The following is a 12,101-nucleotide window of genomic DNA, read 5'->3' on the forward strand; positions in this document are numbered from 1 at the left end:
GGGCCCCCACCTCAGTCTCTTTGTCTCTGTGACTCACCCCCCTTCTATCCAGAAGCTCCAATCCCAGCTTCAGAAAGGTTCAAATGATATGGAGTTTAAGGGGCCCCACCACAGTCTCTTTGTCTCTCTGACTCACCCCCCTTCTATCCAGCAGCTCCAATCCCAGCTTCAAGAAGGTTCAAATGATATGGAGTTTAAGGGCCCCCACCTCAGTCTCTTTGTCTCTCTGACTCACCCCCCTTCTATCCAGAAACTCCAATCCCAGCTTCAGGAAGGCTCAAATGATATGGAGTTTAAGGGCCCCCACCTCAGTCTCTTTGTCTCTTTGACTCACTCCCCTTCTATCCAGCAACTCCAATCCCAGCTTCAGGAAGGTTCAAATGATATGGAGTTTAAGGGCCCCCACCTCAGTCTCTTTGTCTCTGTGACTCACCCCCCTTCTATCCAGCAGCTCCAATCCCAGCTTCAGGAAGGTTCAAATGATATGGAGTTTAAGGGCCCCCACCTCAGTCTCTTTGTCTCTCTGACTCACCCCCCTTCTATCCAGCAGCTCCAATCCCAGCTTCACGAAGGTTCAAATGATAGGGAGTTTAAGAGCCCCCCACCTCAGTCTCTTTGTCTCTCTGACTCACCCCCCTTCGATCCAGCAGCTCCAATCCCAGCTTCAGGAAGGTTCAAATGATATGGAGTTTAAGGGCCCCCACCTCAGTCTCTTTTTCTCTCTGACTCACCCCCCTTCTATGCAGAAGCTCCAATCCCAGCTTCAGGAAGGCACAAATGATATGGAGTTTAAGGGCCCCCACCTCAGTCTCTTTGTCTCTGTGACTCACCCCCCTTCTATCCAGCAGCTCCAATCCCAGCTTCAGGAAGGTTCAAATGATATGGATTTTTAGGGCCCCCTCCTCAGAGTCATTGTCTCTGTGACTCACCCCCCTTCTATCCAGCAGCTCCAATCCCAGCTTCAGGAAGGTTCAAATGATATGGATTTTTAGGGCCCCCACCTCAGAGTCATTGTCTCTGTGACTCACCCCCCTTCTATCCAGCAGCTCCAATCCCAGCTTCAGGAAGTTTCAAATGATATGGAGTTTAAGGGGCCCCCACCTCAGTCTCTTTGTCTCTGTGACTCACCCCCCTTCTATCCAGAAGCTCCAATCCCAGCTTCAGAAAGGTTCAAATGATATGGAGTTTAAGGGGCCCCACCACAGTCTCTTTGTCTCTCTGACTCACCCCCCTTCTATCCAGCAGCTCCAATCCCAGCTTCAAGAAGGTTCAAATGATATGGAGTTTAAGGGCCCCCACCTCAGTCTCATTATCCCTCTGACTCACCCCCCTTCTATCCAGCAGCTCCAATCCCAGCTTCAGGAAGGTTCAAATGATATGGATTTTTAGGGCCCCCAAGTCACTCTCATTATCCCTCTGACTCACCCCCCTTCTATCCAGCAGCTCCAATCCCAGCTTCAGGAAGTTTCAAATGATATGGAGTTTAAGGTCCCCCACCTCAGTCTCTTTGTCTCTGTGACTCACCCCCCTTCTATCCAGAAGCTCCAATCCCAGCTTCAGAAAGGTTCAAATGATATGGAGTTTAAGGGCCCCCACCTCAGTCTCTTTGTCTCTTTGACTCACTCCCCTTCTATCCAGCAACTCCAATCCCAGCTTCAGGAAGGTTCAAATGATATGGAGTTTAAGGGCCCCCACCTCAGTCTCTTTGTCTCTGTGACTCACCCCCCTTCTATCCAGCAGCTCCAATCCCAGCTTCAGGAAGGTTCAAATGATATGGAGTTTAAGGGCCCCCACCTCAGTCTCTTTGTCTCTCTGACTCACCCCCCTTCTATCCAGCAGCTCCAATCCCAGCTTCACGAAGGTTCAAATGATAGGGAGTTTAAGAGCCCCCCACCTCAGTCTCTTTGTCTCTCTGACTCACCCCCCTTCGATCCAGCAGCTCCAATCCCAGCTTCAGGAAGGTTCAAATGATATGGAGTTTAAGGGCCCCCACCTCAGTCTCTTTTTCTCTCTGACTCACCCCCCTTCTATGCAGAAGCTCCAATCCCAGCTTCAGGAAGGCACAAATGATATGGAGTTTAAGGGCCCCCACCTCAGTCTCTTTGTCTCTGTGACTCACCCCCCTTCTATCCAGCAGCTCCAATCCCAGCTTCAGGAAGGTTCAAATGATATGGATTTTTAGGGCCCCCTCCTCAGAGTCATTGTCTCTGTGACTCACCCCCCTTCTATCCAGCAGCTCCAATCCCAGCTTCAGGAAGGTTCAAATGATATGGATTTTTAGGGCCCCCACCTCAGAGTCATTGTCTCTGTGACTCACCCCCCTTCTATCCAGCAGCTCCAATCCCAGCTTCAGGAAGTTTCAAATGATATGGAGTTTAAGGGGCCCCCACCTCAGTCTCTTTGTCTCTGTGACTCACCCCCCTTCTATCCAGAAGCTCCAATCCCAGCTTCAGAAAGGTTCAAATGATATGGAGTTTAAGGGGCCCCACCACAGTCTCTTTGTCTCTCTGACTCACCCCCCTTCTATCCAGCAGCTCCAATCCCAGCTTCAAGAAGGTTCAAATGATATGGAGTTTAAGGGCCCCCACCTCAGTCTCATTATCCCTCTGACTCACCCCCCTTCTATCCAGCAGCTCCAATCCCAGCTTCAGGAAGGTTCAAATGATATGGATTTTTAGGGCCCCCAAGTCACTCTCATTATCCCTCTGACTCACCCCCCTTCTATCCAGCAGCTCCAATCCCAGCTTCAGGAAGTTTCAAATGATATGGAGTTTAAGGTCCCCCACCTCAGTCTCTTTGTCTCTGTGACTCACCCCCCTTCTATCCAGAAGCTCCAATCCCAGCTTCAGAAAGGTTCAAATGATATGGAGTTTAAGGGCCCCCACCTCAGTCTCAGTATCCCTCTGACTCACCCCCCTTCTATCCAGCAGCTCCAATCCCAGCTTCAGGAAGGTTCAAATGATATGGATTTTCAGGGCCCCAACCTCAGAGTCATTGTCTCTGTGACTCACCCCCCTTCTATCCAGCAGCTCCAATCCCAGCTTCAGGAAGTTTCAAATGATATGGAGTTTAAGGGCCCCCACCTCAGTCTCTTTGTCTCTGTGACTCACCCCCCTTCTATCCAGAAGCTCCAATCCCAGCTTCAGAAAGGTTCAAATGATATGGAGTTTAAGGGCCCCCACCTCAGTCTCTTTGTCTCTGTGACTCACCCCCCTTCTATCCAGCAGCTCCAATCCCAGCTTCAGGAAGGTTCAAATGATATGGAGTTTAAGGGCCCCCACCTCAGTCTCATTATCCCTCTGAATCACCCCCTTCTATCCAGCAGCTCCAATCCCAGCTTCAGGAAGGTTCAAATGATATGGATTTTTAGGGCCCCCACCTCAGAGTCATTGTCTCTGTGACTCACCCCCCTTCTATCCAGCAGCTCCAATCCCAGCTTCAGGAAGGTTCAAATGATATGGATTTTTAGGGCCCCCACCTCAGAGTCATTGTCTCTGTGACTCAACCCCCTTCTATCCAGCAGCTCCAATCCCAGCTTCAGGAAGTTTCAAATGATATGGAGTTTAAGGGCCCCCCACCTCAGTCTCTTTGTCTCTGTGACTCACCCCCCTTCTATCCAGAAGCTCCAATCCCAGCTTCAGAAAGGTTCAAATGATATGGAGTTTAAGGGGCCCCACCTCAGTCTCTTTGTCTCTCTGACTCACCCCCCTTCTATCCAGCAGCTCCAATCCCAGCTTCAGGAAGGTTCAAATGATATGGAGTTTAAGGGCCCCCACCTCAGTCTCATTATCCCTCTGACTCACCCCCCTTCTATCCAGCAGCTCCAATCCCAGCTTCAGGAAGGTTCAAATGATATGGATTTTTAGGGCCCCCACCTCAGAGTCATTGTCTCTGTGACTCACCCCCCTTCTATCCAGCAGCTCCAATCCCAGCTTCAGGAAGTTTCAAATGATATGGAGTTTAAGGGCCCCCACCTCAGTCTCTTTGTCTCTGTGACTCACCCCCCTTCTATCCAGAAGCTCCAATCCCAGCTTCAGAAAGGTTCAAATGATATGGAGTTTAAGGGCCCCCACCTCAGTCTCTTTGTCTCTGTGACTCACCCCCCTTCTATCCAGCAGCTCCAATCCCAGCTTCAGGAAGGTTCAAATGATATGGAGTTTAAGGGCCCCCACCTCAGTCTCATTATCCCTCTGAATCTCCCCCCTTCTATCCAGCAGCTCCAATCCCAGCTTCAGGAAGGTTCAAATGATATGGATTTTTAGGGCCCCCACCTCAGAGTCATTGTCTCTGTGACTCACCCCCCTTCTATCCAGCAGCTCCAATCCCAGCTTCAGGAAGGTTCAAATGATATGGATTTTTAGGGCCCCCACCTCAGAGTCATTGTCTCTGTGACTCACCCCCCTTCGATCCAGCAGCTCCAATCCCAGCTTCAGGAAGGTTCAAATGATATGGAGTTTAAGGGCCCCCACCTCAGTCTCTTTGTCTCTGTGACTCACCCCCCTTCTATCCAGAAGCTCCAATCCCAGCTTCAGAAAGGTTCAAATGATATGGAGTTTAAGGGGCCCCACCTCAGTCTCATTATCCCTCTGACTCACCCCCCTTCTATCCAGCAGCTCCAATCCAAGCTTCAGGAAGGTTCAAATGATATGGATTTTCAGGGCCCCCACCTCAGAGTCATTGTCTCTGTGACTCACCCCCCTTCTATCCAGCAGCTCCAATCCCAGCTTCAGGAAGTTTCAAATGATATGGAGTTTAAGGGGACCCACCTCAGACTCATTGTCTCTGTGACTCACCCCCCTTCTATCCAGCAGCTCCAATCCCAGCTTCAGGAAGTTTCAAATGATATGGAGTTTAAGGGGCCCCACCTCAGAGTCATTGTCTCTGTGACTCACCCCCCTTCTATCCAGCAGCTCCAATCCCAGCTTCAGGAAGTTTCAAATGATATGGAGTTTAAGGGGCCCCACCTCAGACTCATTGTCTCTGTGACTCACCCCCCTTCTATCCAGCAGCTCCAATCCCGGCTTCAGGAAGGTTCAAATGATATGGAGTTTAAGGGCCCCCACCTCAGTCTCTTTGTCTCTGTGACTCACCCCCCTTCTATCCAGCAGCTCCAATCCCAGCTTCAGGAAGGTTCAAATGATATGGAGTTTAAGGGCCCCCACCTCAGTCTCAGTATCCCTCTGACTCACCCCCCTTCTATCCAGGAGCTCCAATCCCAGCTTCAGGAAGGTTCAAATGGTATGGATTTTCATGGCCCCCACCTCAGAGTCATTGTCTCTGTGACTCACCCCCCTTCTATCCAGCAGCTCCAATCCCAGCTTCAGGAAGTTTCAAATGATATGGAGTTTAAGGGCCCCCACCTCAGTCTCTTTGTCTCTGTGACTCACCCCCCTTCTATCCAGAAGCTCCAATCCCAGCTTCAGAAAGGTTCAAATGATATGGAGTTTAAGGGCCCCCACCTCAGTCTCTTTGTCTCTGTGACTCACCGCCCTTCTATCCAGCAGCTCCAATCCCAGCTTCAGGAAGGTTCAAATGATATGGAGTTTAAGGGCCCCCACCTCAGTCTCTTTGTCTATGTGACTCACCCCCCTTCTATCCAGCAGCTCCAATCCCAGCTTCAGGAAGGTTCAAATGATATGGAGTTTAAGGGCCCCCACCTCAGTCTCATTATCCCTCTGACTCACCCCCCTTCTATCCAGCAGCTCCAATCCCAGCTTCAGGAAGGTTCAAATGATATGGATTTTCAGGGCCCCCACCTCAGAGTCATTGTCTCTGTGACTCACTCCCCTTCTATCCAGCAGCTCCAATCCCAGCTTCAGGAAGTTTCAAATGATATGGAGTTTAAGTGCCCCCACCTCAGTCTCTTTGTCTCTGTGACTCACCCCCCCCTTCTATCCAGAAGCTCCAATCCCAGCTTCAGAAAGGTTCAAATGATATGGAGTTTAAGGGCCCCCACCTCAGTCTCTTTGTCTCTGTGACTCACCCCCCTTCTATCCAGCAGCTCCAATCCCAGCTTCAGGAAGGTTCAAATGATATGGAGTTTAAGGGCCCCCACCTCAGTCTCATTATCCCTCTGAATCACCCCCCTTCTATCCAGCAGCTCCAATCCCAGCTTCAGGAAGGTTCAAATGATATGGATTTTTACGGCCCCCACCTCAGAGTCATTGTCTCTGTGACTCACCCCCCTTCTATCCAGCAGCTCCAATCCCAGCTTCAGGAAGTTTCAAATGATATGGAGTTTAAGGGGACCCACCTCAGACTCATTGTCTCTGTGACTCACCCCCCTTCTATCCAGCAGCTCCAATCCCAGCTTCAGGAAGGTTCAAATGATATGGAGTTTAAGGGCCTCCACCTCAGTCTCTTTGTCTCTGTGACTCACCCCCCTTCTATCCAGAAGCTCCAATCCCAGCTTCAGGAAGGTTCAAATGATATGGAGTTGAAGGGCCCCCACCTCAGTCTCATTATCCCTCTGACTCACCCCCCTTCTATCCAGCAGCTCCAATCCAAGCTTCAGGAAGGTTCAAATGATATGGATTTTCAGGGCCCCCACCTCAGAGTCATTGTCTCTGTGACTCACCCCCTTTCTATCCAGCAGCTCCAATCCCAGCTTCAGGAAGTTTCAAATGATATGGAGTTTAAGGGGCCCCACCTCAGACTCATTGTCTCTGTGACTCACCCCCCTTCTATCCAGCAGCTCCAATCCCAGCTTCAGGAAGGTTCAAATGATATGGAGTTTAAGGGCCCCCACCTCAGTCTCTTTGTCTCTGTGACTCACCCCCCTTCTATCCAGCAGCTCCAATCCCAGCTTCAGGAAGGTTCAAATGATATGGAGTTTAAGGGCCTCAACCTCAGTCTCATTATCCCTCTGAATCACCCCCCTTCTATCCAGCAGCTCCAATCCCAGCTTCAGGAAGGTTCAAATGATATGGATTTTTAGGGCCCCCACCTCAGAGTCATTGTCTCTGTGACTCACCCCCCTTCTATCCAGCAGCTCCAATCCCAGCTTCAGGAAGGTTCAAATGATATGGATTTTTAGGGCCCCCACCTCAGAGTCATTGTCTCTGTGACTCACCCACCTTCTATCCAGCAGCTCCAATCCCAGCTTCAGGAAGTTTCAAATGATATGGAGTTTAAGGGCCCCCCACCTCAGTCTCTTTGTCTCTGTGACTCACCCCCCTTCTATCCAGAAGCTCCAATCCCAGCTTCAGAAAGGTTCAAATGATATGGAGTTTAAGGGGCCCCACCTCAGTCTCTTTGTCTCTCTGACTCACCCCCCTTCTATCCAGCAGCTCCAATCCCAGCTTCAGGAAGGTTCAAATGATATGGAGTTTAAGGGCCCCCACCTCAGTCTCATTATCCCTCTAACTCACCCCCCTTCTATCCAGCAGCTCCAATCCCAGCTTCAGGAAGGTTCAAATGATATGGATTTTTAGGGCCCCCACCTCAGAGTCATTGTCTCTGTGACTCACCCCCCTTCTATCCAGCAGCTCCAATCCCAGCTTCAGGAAGTTTCAAATGATATGGAGTTTAAGGGCCCCCACCTCAGTCTCTTTGTCTCTGTGACTCACCCCCCTTCTATCCAGAAGCTCCAATCCCAGCTTCAGAAAGGTTCAAATGATATGGAGTTTAAGGGCCCCCACCTCAGTCTCTTTGTCTCTGTGACTCACCCCCCTTCTATCCAGCAGCTCCAATCCCAGCTTCAGGAAGGTTCAAATGATATGGAGTTTATGGGCCCCCACCTCAGTCTCATTATCCCTCTGAATCACCCCCTTCTATCCAGCAGCTCCAATCCCAGCTTCAGGAAGGTTCAAATGATATGGATTTTTAGGGCCCCCACCTCAGAGTCATTGTCTCTGTGACTCACCCCCCTTCTATCCAGCAGCTCCAATCCCAGCTTCAGGAAGGTTCAAATGATATGGATTTTTAGGGCCCCCTCCTCAGAGTCATTGTCTCTGTGACTCAACCCCCTTCTATCCAGCAGCTCCAAACCCATGTTCAGGAAGTTTCAAATGATATGGAGTTTAAGGGCCCCCCACCTCAGTCTCTTTGTCTCTGTGACTCACCCCCCTTCTATCCAGAAGCTCCAATCCCAGCTTCAGAAAGGTTCAAATGATATGGAGTTTAAGGGGCCCCACCTCAGTCTCTTTGTCTCTCTGACTCACCCCCCTTCTATCCAGCAGCTCCAATCCCAGCTTCAGGAAGGTTCAAATGATATGGAGTTTAAGGGCCCCCACCTCAGTCTCATTATCCCTCTGACTCACCCCCCTTCTATCCAGCAGCTCCAATCCAAGCTTCAGGAAGGTTCAAATGATATGGATTTTTAGGGCCCCCACCTCAGAGTCATTGTCTCTGTGACTCACCCCCCTTCTATCCAGCAGCTCCAATCCCAGCTTCAGGAAGTTTCAAATGATATGGAGTTTAAGGGCCCCCACCTCAGTCTCTTTGTCTCTGTGACTCACCCCACTTCTATCCAGAAGCTCCAATCCCAGCTTCAGAAAGGTTCAAATGATATGGAGTTTAAGGGCCCCCACCTCAGTCTCTTTGTCTCTGTGACTCACCCCCCTTCTATCCAGCAGCTCCAATCCCAGCTTCAGGAAGGTTCAAATGATATGGAGTTTAAGGGCCCCCACCTCAGTCTCATTATCCCTCTGAATCACCCCCCTTCTATCCAGCAGCTCCAATCCCAGCTTCAGGAAGGTTCAAATGATATGGATTTTTAGGGCCCCCACCTCAGAGTCATTGTCTCTGTGACTCACCCCCCTTCTATCCAGCAGCTCCAATCCCAGCTTCAGGAAGGTTCAAATGATATGGATTTTTAGGGCCCCCACCTCAGAGTCATTGTCTCTGTGACTCAACCCCCTTCTATCCAGCAGCTCCAAACCCATGTTCAGGAAGTTTCAAATGATATGGAGTTTAAGGGCCCCCCACCTCAGTCTCTTTGTCTCTGTGACTCACCCCCCTTCTATCCAGAAGCTCCAATCCCAGCTTCAGAAAGGTTCAAATGATATGGAGTTTAAGGGGCCCCACCTCAGTCTCTTTGTCTCTCTGACTCACCCCCCTTCTATCCAGCAGCTCCAATCCCAGCTTCAGGAAGGTTCAAATGATATGGAGTTTAAGGGCCCCCACCTCAGTCTCATTATCCCTCTGACTCACCCCCCTTCTATCCAGCAGCTCCAATCCAAGCTTCAGGAAGGTTCAAATGATATGGATTTTTAGGGCCCCCACCTCAGAGTCATTGTCTCTGTGACTCACCCCCCTTCTATCCAGCAGCTCCAATCCCAGCTTCAGGAAGTTTCAAATGATATGGAGTTTAAGGGCCCCCACCTCAGTCTCTTTGTCTCTGTGACTCACCCCACTTCTATCCAGAAGCTCCAATCCCAGCTTCAGAAAGGTTCAAATGATATGGAGTTTAAGGGCCCCCACCTCAGTCTCTTTGTCTCTGTGACTCACCCCCCTTCTATCCAGCAGCTCCAATCCCAGCTTCAGGAAGGTTCAAATGATATGGAGTTTAAGGGCCCCCACCTCAGTCTCATTATCCCTCTGAATCACCCCCCTTCTATCCAGCAGCTCCAATCCCAGCTTCAGGAAGGTTCAAATGATATGGATTTTTAGGGCCCCCACCTCAGAGTCATTGTCTCTGTGACTCACCCCCCTTCTATCCAGCAGCTCCAATCCCAGCTTCAGGAAGGTTCAAATGATATGGATTTTTAGGGCCCCCACCTCAGAGTCATTGTCTCTGTGACTCACCCCCCTTCGATCCAGCAGCTCCAATCCCAGCTTCAGGAAGGTTCAAATGATATGGAGTTTAAGGGCCCCCACCTCAGTCTCTTTGTCTCTGTGACTCACCCCCCTTCTATCCAGAAGCTCCAATCCCAGCTTCAGAAAGGTTCAAATGATATGGAGTTTAAGGGGCCCCACCTCAGTCTCTTTGTCTCTCTGACTCACCCCCCTTCTATCCAGCAGCTCCAATCCCAGCTTCAGGAAGGTTCAAATGATATGGAGTTTAAGGGCCCCCACCTCAGTCTCATTATCCCTCTGACTCACCCCCCTTCTATCCAGCAGCTCCAATCCCAGCTTCAGGAAGGTTCAAATGATATGGAGTTTAAGGGCCCCCACCTCAGTCTCTTTGTCTCTGTGACTCACCCCCCTTCTATCCAGAAGCTCCAATCCCAGCTTCAGAAAGGTTCAAATGATATGGAGTTTAAGGGCCCCCACCTCAGTCTCTTTGTCTCTGTGACTCACCCCCCTTCTATCCAGCAGCTCCAATCCCAGCTTCAGGAAGGTTCAAATGATATGGAGTTTAAGGGCCCCCACCTCAGTCTCTTTATCCCTCTGAATCACCCCCCTTCTATCCAGCAGCTCCAATCCCAGCTTCAGGAAGGTTCAAATGATATGGATTTTTAGGGCCCCCACCTCAGAGTCATTGTCTCTGTGACTCACCCCCCTTCTATCCAGCAGCTCCAATCCCAGCTTCAGGAAGGTTCAAATGATATGGATTTTTAGGGCCCCCACCTCAGAGTCATTGTCTCTGTGACTCACCCCCCTTTGATCCAGCAGCTCCAATCCCAGCTTCAGGAAGGTTCAAATGATATGGAGTTTAAGGGCCCACACCTCAGTCTCATTATCCCTCTAACTCACCCCCCTTCTATCCAGCAGCTCCAATCCCAGCTTCAGGAAGGTTCAAATGATATGGATTTTTAGGGCCCCCACCTCAGAGTCATTGTCTCTGTGACTCACCCCCCTTCTATCCAGCAGCTCCAATCCCAGCTTCAGGAAGTTTCAAATGATATGGAGTTTAGGGGCCCCCACCTCAGTCTCTTTGTCTCTGTGACTCACCCCCCTTCTATCCAGAAGCTCCAATCCCAGCTTCAGAAAGGTTCAAATGATATGGAGTTTAAGGGGCCCCACCTCAGTCTCTTTGTCTCTCTGACTCACCCCCCTTCTATCCAGCAGCTCCAATCCCAGCTTCAGGAAGGTTCAAATGATATGGAGTTTAAGGGCCCCCACCTCAGTCTCATTATCCCTCTAACTCACCCCCCTTCTATCCAGCAGCTCCAATCCCAGCTTCAGGAAGGTTCAAATGATATGGATTTTTAGGGCCCCCACCTCAGAGTCATTGTCTCTGTGACTCACCCCCCTTCTATCCAGCAGCTCCAATCCCAGCTTCAGGAAGTTTCAAATGATATGGAGTTTAAGGGCCCCCACCTCAGTCTCTTTGTCTCTGTGACTCACCCCCCTTCTATCCAGAAGCTCCAATCCCAGCTTCAGAAAGGTTCAAATGATATGGAGTTTAAGGGCCCCCACCTCAGTCTCTTTGTCTCTGTGACTCACCCCCCTTCTATCCAGCAGCTCCAATCCCAGCTTCAGGAAGGTTCAAATGATATGGAGTTTAAGGGCCCCCACCTCAGTCTCATTATCCCTCTGAATCACCCCCTTCTATCCAGCAGCTCCAATCCCAGCTTCAGGAAGGTTCAAATGATATGGATTTTTAGGGCCCCCACCTCAGAGTCATTGTCTCTGTGACTCACCCCCCTTCTATCCAGCAGCTCCAATCCCAGCTTCAGGAAGGTTCAAATGATATGGATTTTTAGGGCCCCCACCTCAGAGTCATTGTCTCTGTGACTCAACCCCCTTCTATCCAGCAGCTCCAATCCCAGCTTCAGGAAGTTTCAAATGATATGGAGTTTAAGGGCCCCCCACCTCAGTCTCTTTGTCTCTGTGACTCACCCCCCTTCTATCCAGAAGCTCCAATCCCAGCTTCAGAAAGGTTCAAATGATATGGAGTTTAAGGGCCCCCACCTCAGTCTCTTTGTCTCTGTGACTCACCCCCCTTCTATCCAGCAGCTCCAATCCCAGCTTCAGGAAGGTTCAAATGATATGGAGTTTAAGGGCCCCCACCTCAGTCTCATTATCCCTCTGAATCACCCCCCTTCTATCCAGCAGCTCCAATCCCAGCTTCAGGAAGGTTCAAATGATATGGATTTTTAGGGCCCCCACCTCAGAGTCATTGTCTCTGTGACTCACCCCCCTTCTATCCAGCAGCTCCAATCCCAGCTTCAGGAAGGTTCAAATGATATGGATTTTTAGGGCCCCCACCTCAG

This window comes from Natrix helvetica (genome assembly GCF_964273705.1).
Source record: "Natrix helvetica genome assembly, chromosome: W".
NCBI lineage: Eukaryota > Metazoa > Chordata > Lepidosauria > Squamata > Natricidae > Natrix > Natrix helvetica.